This window comes from Halyomorpha halys, unplaced genomic scaffold (assembly GCF_000696795.3).
Source record: "Halyomorpha halys isolate HHAL.00 unplaced genomic scaffold, Hhal_1.1 Scaffold270.1, whole genome shotgun sequence".
Taxonomy (NCBI): domain Eukaryota; kingdom Metazoa; phylum Arthropoda; class Insecta; order Hemiptera; family Pentatomidae; genus Halyomorpha; species Halyomorpha halys.
This window is the reverse complement of record NW_027105226.1, coordinates 903,765-921,194: the sequence shown is the minus strand read 5'-3', so window position 1 is coordinate 921,194 and position 17,430 is coordinate 903,765. Positions and strand designations below refer to the sequence as shown.

Here is a 17,430-nt window from a genome sequence, read left to right as displayed (position 1 = left end):
TATCTTTTTATTTTTATTTCTATTATTTTATCTTAACTTAGTTTCATTTTGTATCTTTTTAGCCCTGATGAAGCCCTACAAAGTGGGGCGAAACGTTGGAAAATAAAATAGTTGTAAACTATTTTCGTTTCACTTGTGACCGCAACCCTGACCATCTTCCTATATATAAATAAGTATTAGTGTAATTAACACGTTGTTTCTATACTTGTTATATGAACTAATACTATTAGGTTTCATTATTAAACAGGGCCCAGGCTGAATCGAATAAAAAAAAAAATTGAATACAGACAATAAAACTAGATTTATTCCTTGAGATTTAAAACACAAAATAAGGGTGACAATTTTCAAATTCGAGGATATAATTTTTTCATAATTTTCTGCACAAATACTAAGCTTCCTTACTTTGATAATGTAAAAGCAAACAAGTATACAAATAACTTGAGAGCCTCAATGAAAAAAAAAACCAACTATCAATCAAATGATTCAAATGAGAATATGAAAAATTTTTAATAATGTATCCTAAAAAATTAATATTAGTAAACATACTTTGAAACCTAACTGCCTTGCTTAGGATTCACACATTTGTCCAGTATTGCAAATAGCCCCTTTCAATTGTATGTAAATGTGTAACGACCTCAATCAGTAACAGCGACAACCTTGACAATGAACTTCCGTCACCGCTAAAGAGGTTAGCGCAGTTAAGAAAAATTGGAGAAAATTGTATATTTCCTTTACCAGCAGATACAAAAGGCTTACTTGCTTATTTGATACACTAAAATAACTACCTAAGGAGCTTTTCGAACTAATAAAAAATTAAAATTATCTCTAATGGTCACATCAACAACAAAATAAAACTATAGAAAACCTTTCATCCTAGTAAATATTCTTAAATCTTTGATTCAGGTTAAATAACTTGGGCAGTCTCTTATTATGTTTTATTATTAACGTATATTGGAAGAGTAATCATCAGTATTCAGCATCATATTCATCACTATTTAACAATTTTAGAATAAATTATTATAATACATTATTAAAATATTCTAATTTGGCATATTTTTAATGCAGATTTTCAATACAAAACCATACCTTCGATTTTTTCCTCCATTTTTTAGGACATCATATATTTGAGTTTATTTATTCATCGTCTGTCAATAGTAATTCTTTTTCAAAATAAAATTATCTATAAGTCTGGTTCAATAGAATAGTTTTTAATTTATACTCTGATTTATTATGCGTCCTAACTTACTAATGATAAAATAGACATTCTTAACATAATACGGCCAAAATAAATACCCTTAAATCATGAATCATAGGATTATTTATTACATTTTGCCTTCCCATTCCCATCTCGGTCACGGATTAAATCCTAAATTTCTTGTCAGATATTATGTGAATGAAAAATTCATTCAATGCAATACGCTAGTGTTTATTGCAAATGGTGTCAAATAATAGAAATATCAATTAAAAAAAATTGTTATCAGAAAATTATTTAAATCTTAAATAAAAAGTAGTTAACAAATAACGAACCAACGCGAAAATTTGGACATCTCATGCACCAGTGTCATAAAAATGGCATTTTAAGGCCCGCGAAAAAAAAGGACCCCCCCTAAATCCTATGATCGATAGTATTACTATTAGACCAAGAAGTGTCCAATTTTGGCCATTTTTCGATAAAACAGATTTATAAATGTATAAATTAATATAAATATAAATTAAATTATAAAATATATAAATATATCTTTACTCCATGCCCCCACACAGTTACTCTATTAAGATTTTGGGTCCCCTTACCCTAGTGATCCATAAATTAAAACGAATCAAGAATGAACAGAGAATTGCGATTGCTTCAAGAAAGAAGCAGTTTCCCACCGATATTGATAAAAAATGATGTACTAAAATAAATAGACTTTTAAAAAGAAATGTATGAAGTTTCTAATCAACAATCAGAAAAAATACCTTTTAATAAATGTAGGTATGTAGAAAATAAAGCAATAAAAATATAACATTACCTCTTCAAAAAATCAACTAGACCCGACAGCAAGGAGAAATCGAAGCTTCTATTAATTCTTGTAGAAAATATTAGCTCCTTAGATCCTGAAAAAGTAAAATCAAATCAAGATAAATGTATGAGAATAAAATTTTATAAATATACAATAAAAATAAATTTATTGAACAGAGCTAAGTTAAATATTAAATTAAATTTTCTGACTCACACTACTTTTTCCACCCTCTCTCAAGACAAATGAACCATATTGTTAATATAATTTCGTAGCACTAATTTCTTCTCAATATTAATTGAAAGAATGAAGTTTAAGATCTTGCCTGGCATGGAAGAAAAAGTTTAGTTGCTTGAACGCACTAACAGTTTAAACGTACTCCTGTTTCTCCATCCTAAGTGCGGTAAGGCTTGGATTTTTGGACAAAATTAAAAAAAAAAAAGTATAATCTGTATTTATTCAAATATTTTTGTTAACTCTTTGAAATTTACTAAGATTGGTCAGTAGCGCTTCCCCCTACATCAGTAACAAGAACTTACACAAAGACTTACGAACTCCTTACGTACAACTAGATACGAGACGACGTTTACGAAGGAGCTGGAATAGGGATCTCTTAAATTGATTGTTAAATTTCAATTTTAAAGGAGAGGCATCATTGGATGATTGGTTTTTTTTTCTCTGTATATTTCATTCCCTGGTTGTAAAAATGCTTTTACAGTTGTGAATAAAGTAAAAAAACAATTCTTTGAAATAATTTGAGAATACAAAGAAAAAGAGGTAATTGAAAAATTAATAAATTTCTAATGGAAAACTATTTTTGATTGGTGTTTTGTTGATTTCGATGTTACTGTAAAAAACTGAGCTTCTATAAAGTAGACCCCCTAAATTGGAGATTTTTTTTGTTGTGCCCTTCCTGGTTATTTCTAGCATAGTGGAAGAGGGAGGTTATCTAGAAGCAAACAACCTATCTGAGCAAACACCATCTAACCGTGGTGAGAAGTCAAGTTTTCATTTCGTGGGGACGCCATAAAAATGAAAACAGTCGACCCCACAGGCCAGATTCGAACCAACGCCGCCACAGTTCCCAGGTTGAAAATACAAGTGTCTTAACCAGCTGAGCTACGAACGGTCCAATTGGAGAATACCTGGGGTTCGAGCGTCATCGTGCCCACATCATCTGCTAGTGGCAGTACAAGTTTTTTTTTTTTTTTTTTGTTTTATTTTATGGATAAACAAAAACAACGGTGAAAGAACAAAACCATCATAAAAATTGTAAAAAAGAATTTAAAGAAAAAACAAATATTAAAACTTCCGATAAATCGAAAGCTTTAATCAGTTTAAAATAAGCAGCACCTGGCCGACCTATATTTCAACCATAAGATAACTATTTCAATAATATGTTAAACTAGTTCAAACTAAAGGGGCCTATTTACCAAAATACCAATGAAAAAAGTTAATCAAACCCCTTTGATATGAATTCAGGCAGAACTAGTAGTACAAGAGCCCAGGAGGAGATAAATGTCAGTTATTTCACCCCAATTTTTTATTACTTTAATGAAAACTATGCATAATCACAAGTCAGCATTGATGAGTCTGCCAAGTCTATACTTGACTATACCCCTACCTATGTAGGGGGAATAAAAAATAGCGGCGTTTTAAAAACATTAAAAATAATTAATTTTTCATTCGGAGCTCTATATCATTAAAACTACCAACAACAATAGAAAATGTAAGAGATCGTCATTTAAAGTAGAGTAAATTTGCTAAATTGAAAGCCCTAATAGAGCTATTTACGATCAATATTTCTTGAGATATAGCTTTTTAAAAAACAACATTTCATAAAAATGTTATATGGAACGCACTGAAATATGAGTAGTTAGTTAATTTAATTTGAAAAATCTATATCTCAAAAACAACTGACGTACAAATGTCTGAAAGCACTTAAATAAAAGCTGGTTTAATGAGCTATGAAATAGTTTAATACTTTTATCGTCGTAGGAGTAGTAGATTTCATGATTGTTTCCCACAACTTTTCATTTGCCAAATTTATATTCTTATGCGAATATCACAAAAATTACTACCCCCTACGAAGATAAGTGTCATAAACTACTTAATAGTTAAATTTACTTTATTTTGAGTGCAGGCAGACATATATGCGTCTTATAGATCTAAAGATATATATTTTCCAAAAATCAAACATTTTATACAAACAAGTAGAAATAACAGTTTGTGAATTTATTTTGTCAAATATCATAAAAACTACTACTCCTACAATGATAAACGTTATAAACTATTTTATAGCAAATTTAACTAGATTTAATTTGACTGCTAATAACCATCTGGTCATCTTATGGTTTCTGAAATAAAGTTTTTCAAAACTCAAACTTATTGTCGGAACAATTATAAATCAATTTATTTTAGGAAATATCATGAAAACTACTATTCCAACAAAGGTAAAGGTCATGAACTACTTCATAGTACATTAAACTAGCTTTAATTTGACTGCTAATAGACATATATACGTCACATAGTTCTTGAGATATAGATTTCTCAACATAAATTAACTAACTACTAATCTTTCAGTCGATTTTTAAGAAATTGTGCTTTTTAAAAAGCTATATCTCGAGAACTATTGGACGTAAATAGCTATATTAAAGCTTATAATTCAGTAAATTTACTTTTCTTTAAATAATGTTCTTTTAGATTTTCTAGTGTTGTTGGAAGTTCTTAAGATATAGGGCTCAGAATGAAAAATTAATGTTGTTTTAAGGTTTTGAAACATTCACCAATTTTTATTCCCCCTACCTATAGTTGGCAGACTCGTCAGTTTTGACTAGTAATTATACATAGTTTTCATTAAAGTAATAACAAATTAGGGTGAAATAACTGCTTTCGTTTCTTCCCGGCTCTTGTAATATACGGCTGTACGTCAATATAAGACAAACATAAACAATAAATGAAGATTAAAAATAAGAAAAGAGGCTATGAAAAAATAAATATTATGAGCAGGAAAAAGTCCTTAATTAGGCTGATTTTTTACCTCCTCCACATAACATGTTAAACGGTGCAATTGATTAAAAATTAAGAAAATAAACTTGTCGCTTTGGCAGTTTTGCAATAGGGAAAACTGGATTCATTAGAAAATACGTTCAGTGCTTAAAAGCCGTAATCGAACGTTTTTTTCGCATGAAAAGATGAAACAATATGCAAATCAGGGGGAAACGGTATGAAGTGATGCGCTATTTCAAATGGAAATAGAGGTAGGGGAAGGAAAAGGGGTGGTTTTCACAACAGAGCTCTAATAGGGGAAACTTCCTCGGAGAAAATAAATACGACCAATGTTCAGCAGCCAACCATATTCTTCTTTTATTTGCACGTATATATACCCGGCCATATTTTATTAAAAATTATCATAAAAATAAATAAGTAAAAATACTCAGAGAATAAATAAATAAAAACACTAAGAAAATGTACAAGGAACCGTGATGTTGGAGAATGGTCATTAAATGGATTCTCTCTTTACATTCTTAGTCCATAAAAGAGAATAATAAAATAAACACGTGGTTCGACTTACTCGTTAAATTATAAGGCTTGTGCCAGATTGTATGTTTTTAGGTTAGCTTAACACGTCATGTCTAATTGGAAAAAAGCTAATTGGTATTCCTGAGACGATGAAAGAGTCCGCATATATGGCATATATATATATGGCTCGAAAAATAGTGATTCAGTCACTGTTGTTTTAGTTAATATAATATATAATATTTCAAGAAGCATGGGAATCGAAAAGTTCGCCCAGAGTTAAGTCAAATAAATAACTCGAGTAAAGTAATTTTGATGGAGCAACAGTACGTTCTGAGAGTGGGTACTCTACTTTCCTTCAGAGCAAAAACTGGAGGTTGGCCACTCCTTCGAGGTTCAGGTTTAAGGCGAGGTTAATAGGAATTTCCCATATTGTAAGCTTACACAAACCTCTACCATTAAGTTCATCTTAAGCCCCGCCCTTCTGGCTTCACTTTTCCTGGCAGTATACCCCCTCAGTAATACCCCTTCCTTCGTAAGAACATTTAAAATAAATTCTTGTCTACAGGGGGGAAAAATTATTTCTGTTTAATTATGTCGTTATTTCACCCGTCTAAATTAAGAATATGGCTATCAGACCTCCAAATTAGGTAAAAACTAAAACACACTTAAAAAACATTGTTTATGTTTCAAGTCCTTAGCATTTCTTTAGAGATATTCCTCATAACACCGATAATTTCTTATCATGTCTTTCGTTCAGTACTTTGTAAGGAAGTAATAATTCTAGATCAACGGTTGTGCAAGGAGGATATTCATTCAACTTCAAGGTTTTCATGGTTTCCTTCCAGTTAAGGGTAACCACTTTATAGGAGCTGAGTGTGCCCAAGGAGCTTTGGGCTATCCTCTCCCTATTAGTTAATGTCATAAATAGGTAAAAATAATTAAAAGGAGTTAACAACATCAATAATAATATCATATATATAAATAGTTGACCGTATAATTCCAAATTATGGAGAAGATGATCAGGGTTGCAGTCAAAATAGTTAACAAAAAGGGAAACGGAAAATAAATTGTTAACTATTTTTGTTCCTCTTTTTACCGCAACTCTTCTCAATAATCTATAATAATATTTTTTCACGTTAAACTTCATATTACGTATTTTTTATTCCTTTTATAATTGTATGCTATCTTGTTTACCTTAGTCCAGAATAAGAAAAATGTAGGCTAAAACATCGTTAAACATACAAAATAGGTTAAAACTTAATCCGTGTATTTCCTTTCTTGACCACAAACCAAACCACCATCCTTAATTACATCCACGAATAATGATATCTCTACTATTATGAACAAAAAAATAAATTACAACGTATTCAGTTCATGGTATTTAATTCAAATAATAATGTTTTATACATATATATTAGGCAATTTGAGTACTTAAGTGGGCTTGTACATTTAGGTTTACTTAGCTTTAAACTTCACCTGATGAAGTATACTGATCATTTGAAGTAAGATGCAAACAAATTGGTGAAGTTCTAATATATATTTGTTTGCATCTTACTTCAAATGATCAGTATACATCATCAGGTGAAGTTTAAAGCTAAGTAAACCTAAATGTCCAAGCCCACTTAAGTACTCAAATTGCCTTCAATAAAATATCCGACACTTAAATCCTATAAACTGGTAGCAACAACCTTCACGACGACCATGACCTCAACCTAGAAAATTTTATGACGTCCTTGGATATTACTATCCACTCACTAAGAACACCTTTCCAATAATGGCAATAACAGAGAATCCGATCCTGGCCAACCGTTAAACTTTTACGTCGAACCGGGATAAAATCCTTAATGAGACAGTAAAGTCACCCTAAGGACCATTATCTGGGCCATATATATTATGTCCCTCTAAAACTTACTTAAAATCGCATTTTTATGGATTGTATAATAATGTTTAAATATACAGAATAATCGCACTATTACATAAAAGGACAACGAGGTGTCGTCGTCCATTGGGTACTGTTAATATCTGATGATTGCTGAAAACATAAATCGCCAAAAACTGTTAACACTTTTTTATTATTTGCTAGTGAACATTGTAGAGAATAGAAAAATCACCTTTTTTTTTATATTGCTTTTATCTTTTTAGAATAAGAATAAGAATCCATATTCATAGTTTGAGTTTCCTCGACTTAAAATAAACTAAAATCTGTCGAGGAATTTTTTTTTTATATCCCCCTCCCTTGTCATTTCTAGCATACGGAGTGCGGGAGCAGTGGGGTGGTGCGCTGGGGTTTGCGCATGCCACTGTTTCCAAAGATCACCAAATTTTTTTATTCTTTTATTAATTATTCAATTATTAAATTTTTTTACTGTGTTTTTTTACTGCGCTAGGATTAGCGCCTTACTGATGGGGCTGCACCTTGTCCACTGCTTCCGTCTGGATGCCCCTGCAGTTACCAGGCTGGTCCAGCCCTCCTGGTCTCAGTCTGAGTCAGCTTCATCTTCTTCTGGTGGCTCGCCGATGTTGGGCGGTCAAGTCCTTCCCATCGTGTAATGAGTGGGGCCCACCACCTCCTTCCACCCGTAAATGAACTCCCTGAAGAAAGGATAATTCTCTTCTTCCATCAAACAGGGAAAATCCGACTCGTCGAGGGCGTAAATCCCGATCTTTCTCGACAGCCTAGCTCGGTGTCCTTCCATGGCAGAGCCATCTATTATTACGTGTTCTGCTGTTTCAGGAACTCCGCACGTTGGGCACCGGGGGTCGATGTTCTTTCCAAAGCTCTGCAGCTTTCCCCGGAACCCCCCGTGTCCTGTTAGGATCTGTGAGACCCAATAGTCTGGGAGGACCCATTTAACCTTCAATCGAGGAATTTTAGTTTCCACATAATATGATGATTTCAGTCTAGTCATGACGATAACGCTAAAATAAATAAATGCCTCAATCATAAGGAAAGATGTTTAGAAGGAATTGAATTACGAAACAATTTTGTATTTTGGGATCGTTCGATTTTGAACAAAATGTGGATACGTCGTAAAATAATTGCTTGGTTTTTCCTAATATAAACCCGTCATTAATTTTTATTTACTCTTAGAATTTAGGTGAAAAAATTACCCCATAAAAATCAAATTGAAACACTTCAACTTTACACTGTGAAAGTAATATATTTAATAAATATATTTCTCGCAATATTAATTTTTTTGTTTGACTGAGACACATTTTATCTCGTTTATAACCATCAGTTTTTAAAAGACCAGAGTCACTTTTTATCTAGTTAAAATAAGATTTATTCGCCCTAGTTTGCCCGTTGACATTTCTACTAACGACTGTTTCTCTGTTTGTTCTGCCCAAGCACATGAATCTTGATTAAACCCTAAAAGGCTTGAGAAGCCGGCTTGCATAAGCATCGCTCCATTATATTAATGAGTTTTACCTTGGTCTTGTTACTTATTTTAATACCATGGTTTAGTCCAATGTAAATATTTTCTAATATAAATGCTATTGGTTTATTTAAAAATGTTTATACTTGCGAATAGACACACTATCATTGTTTTTTTTAGGCAATCCACGTCGATGATGTTTGCCTGGTTTTCTACAGGCGATCAACTAATTTTAACCGTGTTTGGGGGTCAAGTTTTTCATTTTGTTGGACCGCCACTTAATGAAAAAGTCAACGCCCCAAGGCCGGATTCTAACCGGCAACGCCCTCAGATCTCAGAACGATAGACTTGCGCCTAACCCCTGAGCTACGGTGCGACCCTAGCATTTGTTTTTTATTTTTAGCAATTTTTTAAAATCTCCCATAAATACTAGTAATCAAAAAAAGTATAAATAAAATATTAATATTAAAAGAGGAATGTAACCAAATATAAACCAACAACATTAATTTTCATTTTATGATAAGAAACAATAAAAAATTAAAAATTATTCTTCACTGAGTCTTGGGTTTATTAGTCGACACAGAAGTAATCATAACCCGCATACTTATTTATCTTGCCCATCGCAAAATAAGGAAACATTTTTCAAATGTAATTTACATTTTCTTCAACTTACATTACGTTTATTTCTTCAACGCGTTCTGTTTTTTTAATTTGTAATAATTTATTTTGTAAAAATCTTACTCCATCTTTTATTGTTATCAATATACTTCTATTGTTAATAATATCTACTTTTACTGTTGTTAATTAACTACTTTCTACTTAATTCATTGATATATATATATATTTCCAAAATTATTTGTTAATTATTTCCTTTATTTTTTTTCTGAGTGATAGTTTTTTTTTTTAAAGCACCGATGAATACTTAATATTTAGGTCGAACGTCGGCGCAAATAATTAAGTTTTTTTTTTTTATTTTAGCTCATTTTCTTACCACATGCACGACTCAGAAAGATTTTATGAACATAAAACTCAATAATATAAATGTCGTTGCAGTAGAATGGAATAAACCAATATAGAACTTTATAAGACAAGTCAATACAGAGCTTAAGCAGCCGGGGAAGATGTTGCATCATCAGTTCACACCTCGATTACCTTTCTCTGCATCATCCCTCATCACTGGAGCAGATATTGATCTATTCTGATGAATATACTAGGCTATGATCAACCAAGTGGCACAGGATATCAACTCTCCAGCTCAAACTTTATACTATACCATATTGAATGTTTTAGAATATACAGATTAATTATATAATCATTTTATTATTAAGTATTAAGTTAAATTATTTTTTATTTATTTTTTAAAATTTATTTAGTGTGATTTACAACTGTACAAATAATAAATACAATAAGTAAATATGTTGTATGTTTCATATATACTTGAAAATCGTGGGAAGGAACCACCCATTGTACCACCAATTAATTAATTAATAGGTTAGGATGGGTAAGCAATTTGGAATGAAAGACGCATATCTGTTTTGGGCCAAACCTGCAACGAATGGGATGTTAAGGTCTTTGTGAATGAGTTTATTTGTAACGTAATAAGCAGCATCAAGGATTTTGGATTGTAAGGATTGGATGCGGGATGAATTTGATGGTTTGGTAGACCCCCAGAGCTCAATTCCATGTGTCCAAATTGGTCTGATTATCGTAGTGTATACTAATTTTTTGTAGTGAATGGGAAGTTTAGAGCGTTTGCCAAGTTTAATTATTTAAAGATTTAGTAACTTACTGGATTACTTTCACATATATTTGTATGGATTACTTAAGAAGAAGAAGTACTGTGATGTATTGTGAAAATATCGAATTCGAGTTTTTGACCTAAATAAACGTTTTGAAAGTCCAAATAACCAAGTAACGATAAATGAGACCAAGCGGAGGACAAAGTCGGTTATTGCACCCCAATTTTTTATCACCCCAATGAAAACTTTGTATAACTACTAGTCTAAATTGATAAGTCTACTAAGTATAGTTAGGAGGACTAAACCATTTTTCATGTTGCTATTTCAAAAATAAAAAATAAAATCATTTGGAGGTCCATATTTATAAAACTACCAACAACACTAGAAAAGCTGATAGTACAAGACCCCAAGAGGAGGCAGTTATCTCACCCCAATTTTTAATTACTTTAATAAAAACTATATATAATTAGTCAAAATTGATGAGTATGCAGAATATAGGTAGGGGGAATAAAAAATGGCGGCTGTTTCAAAACGATAAAAAAATTAATTTTTCATTCGGAGCTCTATATCTAAAAAAGGAGCAACAACGCCAGAAAACCTAAAAGAACGTCATTTAAAGTAGAATAAATGTGCTAAAATATGAGCTTTAAAAGTGTTATTTACTAATAGTTCGTAGTTAAAATAAAGGAAATTTAGCTTAAAAAGCAACATTTCATTAACATGTTGTATGGAACGTACTGAAAGATCAGTAGTTAATGAATTTATTTTGAAAAATCTATACCTCAAAAACTATTTGACGTACAGATGTCTATTAGTACTCATATTAAAGCTAGTTTAATGAGCTATAAAGTAGTTTATAAAGTTTATTTTCGTAGGAGTAGTAGTTTTCAGGCATTTTGCTAAAATAAAATAATTTATAGTTGTTCGGACAATCTTTTATTTGCCAAATTTATATTCATATGTGAATGTCATAAAAACTACTACCCCTACGAAGATAAGTGTCATAAACTACTATTTAGTAAGTTAAATTTCCTTTATTTTGAGTGTTGGCAGATATATGTGCGTCTTATGGATGTAGAGATATATTTTTCCAAAAATCAAACATTTTATCTAAACAACTAGAAATTAACATTTGGTGAGTTTATTTTGTCAAATATCATAAAAACTACTACTTCTACAAAGATAAACATTATTAACTACTTTATAACATATTTAACTAGCTTTAATTTTAGTGCTGCCAGACATCTGTACGTCCGATGGTTTCTGAAATAAAGTTTTTCATAAATTAAACTTATTGTCCGAACAACTATAAATCAATTAATTTTAGCAAATATCATGAAAACTACTATTTCTACGAAGGTAAAGGTCATAAACTATTTTATAGTACACTAAATTAGCTTTAAATTGAGAGCTAATCGACATATGTACCTCGAATGGTTATTGAGATATAGATTTCTCAAAATAGAATCACTATCTACTGATATTTCAGTATATTTTTATGAAATGTTGCTTTTATAAAAGGCTATATCTCGAGAACTATTGTTCATAACATTTGTATTGTTGATATTCCTTATTCGCACCTGAAGAAACCAAAAAGTAAGAATTTTTAAATAAACAGAAAAAAAAAATTCATGTTTGAAATTTTCGCCCTCCAGGGTGGTATGTAAAAGTTGAGTGTAGCGCGCATATCATTAGATTTCTTTCAAATAAATTAGACTTGTAGTTAATGTCATTTAATTATATATATTATTTATTATATATAACAAAAACCGAGGCCTCTGAAGGCATGTTCTGGCCTCACTAATAATAGATTTTCAAGAGTTTAGTTTTCGTTGAATACTAGATCTGAAACTGAAGTCTAAATATAACGTTCCATCTCAGTCTAGGGCAGTTTTATTGTTTATTGTATGTATTGTGATGTAGTCCCATATTTTTCTTTATGTTTTTCGTATTCTTTCTTTTTAAACAGTTCTTGGTGAAAGCATTATATTTGTAAAGCAATTTAATACAATGCTTTTGAAACAATAAGTAAAGAAAAGAACAAAACATTTTTTTTTCATTTTTAAACCATTATTTTCAATTGATTGATATGATAATCAAGTTACGAAATAGTACACGCGAAAAAATATAAAGCTTATAAAAATTCAAGATGGTGACTATTTTATTAGCCAACCTAGGCTGTGCCCACAGGGTTCTCCGCTAACTTGTCAATACAAACTTGATTTACGAGTAAATAAGACTATAATAATGAAACCAACAAAGTAGATAATCTCCATGGCTGTTATACTTAAAATACAACCTAACTACATCGCTATTTAACTATGAAGTCTATTGCATAATTTTATTGCAGAGGCTTTTACGGAAGCGAACTTAATTTTTGCACATCTACGTAAGACAGTGAACTATGATTAACGACCAAAACGTTACTAGAGCGCGTCACTTTCACTCGGCGAATTACACAACATCTTACATTAACAGATATAAGTACAACGCCAACTAATGAAAGTTTTGTCACCTTTTTTAAAAAAAATATTTTTTAATTAAAAAGTTCCTAAAAGGACTTAAAAAAACTATATGCATTGCATTCATTGAATCTTTTTAATTATATATTTACTTTAGGTAAACTTTTATGCACATATCTGTTAAACAAAATGATTGAGGGAGAATCCAAAATTGGCAGAAATTAGTGGAGAGTGATAAACCTTTGTTTAAATGTAAAATAATACCTTCAATCTAATTGAGAACAATAGTATTAGTCAACAGGGTTCAATCAGATCATATTTTGTGGAATAGGAGTAAATTAAATAATAGATATAAAATAAAATAGATATAAACGTCTGTCAATTACATAGATCAGTACTACTTTCTCACAATTTCTATTGTGCAGGTTCCTTCTTTTTTTGGGGGAGGGGAGAAGGGGAGATTGGCTCTTGTAGATCTTTGGCGCCCGAACGAGCCTTTTCTACACCTGTATGTCCTGGTCACAGAAATTTGTGGAGAGTAATTCAGTTTTTTTTTAAATGTAAAGTTAAAAAAGCCTGCAGCTCTTTCGCACTTCATTGATTCTGTCTATCGGGTTGGTTTTTGGTTTCCCAAGTGGTCTCTTGCCAACATAGAATTCATTTTTGTGTAGAGGCCTCCTGATGGATTTCTTCCGGCCCATCTTAACCTCCTTGCCTTCATATTATGCGATATTGACTGACCAGTCTCTACAGTTCACAATTACGGGTTTCGTATTAAGGCCTTTTTTACGGGATCGAGGACATAACTACCTATATTGAGGCTTGAAAATAACTTGAATTTATTAATAAATTCATTTAGTCGTTTGGTGATCTACGGAAGGAGGCGTTTTGAAGCATTCCAAGAAAAATCATTTTAAATTGAAAGCACTTACTTGACAAACGCTCTAAACTTCCCATTCACTACAAAAAATTAGTATACACTACAATAATCAGACCAATTTGGACAAATGGAATTGAGTTCTGGGGCTCCACCAACCCATCAAATTCTTCCCGCATCCAATCGTTACAATCCAAAATCCTACGTAAAATCCTTGATGCTCCTTATTACGTCACAAATAAAATCATTCACAAAGACCTTAACATCCCATTCGTTGCAGATTTGACCCAAAACAGATATGCGTCTTTCCAAACTCCTTAACCATCCTAACCCATTAATTCTTAATCTTTCATCCTTAACAATCCCTGATAATCCTCCGAGGCGTCTGAAAAGAAGATGGCCACGGGACCTTCTAATTTAAATTAATGTTTGAAGTACCACCAATGGGTGGTTCCTTCCCAAGATTTTCAAGTGTATATGAAACATACTACATATTTACCTATTGTATTATTTTGTACAGTTGTAAATTACATTAAATAAATAATTTAAAAAAAAATTGTAAGCAGTGAATTTGATCAAATCGATTTTACACTTATTCTAAACTTTCCTTTAGTTTTTTTAAGCGAAATCAGACAAGTCCATTCGAAATATTGGTGTGCATAGAAAATACGTTAGCAAAATTTTGAAGATTAGCGAAAAAAACATTCTTGAAAATTAAATCAAAATTAGACTGTCGTGAGTCTAATTTGTTCCTTAGTGTTGAGACACTAAATTTGTTCCTTGATGTCGAAAAAGAAAAATGGGAGGGGAAATGTTCACATTTTGTATAAAAACACAGATTCCTTGTCTATGATACCTTTAAGAAAGTAAAACTAAATAATTTTAAACTTGAAACTAAATTAAATAAAATGAATATCTCAAAACAATATTTGAATGAATGAATGAAATGAAAAAATAATTTTATTCTGGAACAAATGTCCTCTAAGCAAAGATAGATGGTCTACATTTTGAGATTAATTGTCTAGCAAACATTTAAAAGTTTCAGTATAAATGTTGAAACTACATTAAACTGGTAATATAATTTATGATATTAATCAATAGTGGTATATACATTGGTTACGATGATGCGAAGATTTGGTTATGTAGTAGATGAAGGAATAGGTGTTGTTTAAAGGAAAGAACGGATAAGGATTGGCGAATGAAGATAGGGAAGAGAATTGCAGGAGATTGCACGTATGACGAAGGATTTGCTGAAGGAGGCGATTCTGTGGGAGGGCATAAATAGAATGAGATCAAGGAATAGGTAGGTTTTTTTTAATTTTAATGACTTAAAACAGGAAAACACCAAGGAGGTTGGATAGAGCCTGGGAAACCCGAAGATAAATCTTACGAAGCAATACATGAACCTCTTCAGTCTCAACTCTAGACCCGCAGATAGTCCGCCCTCCGTAGACCAAGGAATCGTAGTCAGAGTGCGGCAAGAGGATACAAGGAGCTGACGTGTCCAAGGTATGGAATCACGGTATCCTTAGAATTGTTAAGTACGGTTATGGCTTTACGTGTGATCTGGGAAATATGATTATTCCAGGAGAGAAGTTTGTCGAAGGTAACTCCAAGATTTTTTGTTGTACATTACAAGTGGATCGGTTGGTTGTTAAGAAAAAGAAAGAGCTAGTAAGGGAAGGAATAAAGTTGGAGCTACCAATAAGAATGGCCTTAGTTGTTCCAGGATTCCATATCAAGTCGCTGTTCAACGCCAATGAGTTATATCTTCTTGTATTTTTAGGATGGCCTCAAACATCTCGGTGGAAGGAAATGTAGATTTGGAGATCGTCAGCAATTAAGTGGTTTTGAGTGGTAAATAGAACCAGGAAGATCTTTAATGTACATGGACAGGAGAGTTGGTGAAATTGAGGATCCTTGAGGTTTATGTACCTTATTTAAGCCTCGGGAATTCCGAAAACTCCAAGGGAACTCACACAGGCATTGAATTACAGTGGAGATTGAGCCAAAGCACTCTAGTCCCAGTCGTTAAGAACTTTAGTAGAGAGTCTGACCAATGCTAAAACTTCCGTATAATAATAATAATAGTGGATAAGGTTCCGATAATTTTTAGAGGATTTGGATTAAAGAAGGCTTAAATTGAATAAGGAATAAAGTAAATGATATATTAAGGTTTCAATGTAAATTAAAAAAATCAATATTTAAAAAATAAAACTTTTATTATTTCCTATTATCGATATTATATTTGGTGACTTTTAGTAATCAATAATTTTAAAAATTCATTTCCTAAGTTAAAAAAAAAAAAGATTTCATTAGATTTATAACTATGGACACAGGTTTTAGTTTTCATTTAGTTTTTCACACGACCCATTGATTCATTTTGATGAATATACACGAAATTGGCTGGTATTTCATTTCAACATTTCGCAGAATATATATTCCAGGCTATAATTTTTTTTCCTGACCCTCTGGGACTGACACCGCCCATAAACTCCTTAATTGGGTACCCAACATATTGTTTCAAGGGATCTTTTTTAGTCTTATTCAGGGCCTCGTGGGAGGGCCAGAGAGTTTTAAGATAAAAAAAAAATCATCTAAAAATAGATTAGTTTAATATCAAAGTTCGATTGTACCAAAATTAATATTTAATTAAAACAATAACTTTTGAGTTTAATGGAGAGCAATATATCGTCATGTTAGAATTTTAAAACTAACATGACCAGATGTCTTGTTACATAGGTAACACAGATAATCAAAAGAAAAGTGAATGGATCCTGGATTATGATTTTTTGTATTGATACTAAATCCAGGTGTCTATAAACACCTTCGGATCATGAAGAATATTGAACAAAAAGTAAGACCAACAAGAAAAAATTAGCTTGTAACACTGAACATAGAAACCAAACAAAAATAAGGAAACTTGTTGTTACCGTAACTGGGATAATAGCAGGCAGCATTGATGCCCTAGCAGTCAAGTCAATGAACCCAGACCAATAGCGCCTACCCCCTACAACAAATATTTTCGGAGAGTCCGCCCACACGGAAAGGCCGCATTGAGGTACTTTTTAACAGGGTCGAAGTCTATTATTTTTAGGAAAAGGTGTTATCACTAGGGATTGTGATTATAAAATAAGAAATTGCCATTAAACAAAAACAGCAAATAGAAAAATGTTTTCATAATTAGTTCATAATTAGCTCCAAGGACCCGGGTTGGAATATGGCTGAAGTAGATAATTATTTAATCCGTTACATTAGCCGAGAGTCAACCCTGCCGGTTCAGGAGCCCTCTAGAGTCCATGTCCATCCTGGCTATATACAGTGGATATCATTAAAAGGAAAAAATCCTGGCGGTTCAGCGTGATCATGAAAACACACCTCCATACACAACCATGTCCAAGAAACAGAAATGGTAAAGATTTGATTCAGATTATTACATAATAAAGAATATTATAT

The 17,430-nt window shown here is 31.9% G+C and overlaps 1 protein-coding gene across 5 annotated transcripts in view; it reads right to left on the bottom strand.

Annotated features, from left to right (window-relative positions):
- EndoA (endophilin-A) overlaps nt 1–17,430 on the bottom strand; it is a 262,925-nt gene that overhangs the window by 202,153 nt on the left and 43,342 nt on the right. For all 5 annotated transcript variants that reach the window (XM_067049691.1, XM_014420464.2, XM_067049686.1 and 2 more), the window contains exon 2: nt 2,010–2,094. The gene's annotated coding sequence lies outside the window, so the exon portion shown is untranslated. The remainder of the gene's footprint in view (nt 1–2,009; nt 2,095–17,430) is intronic.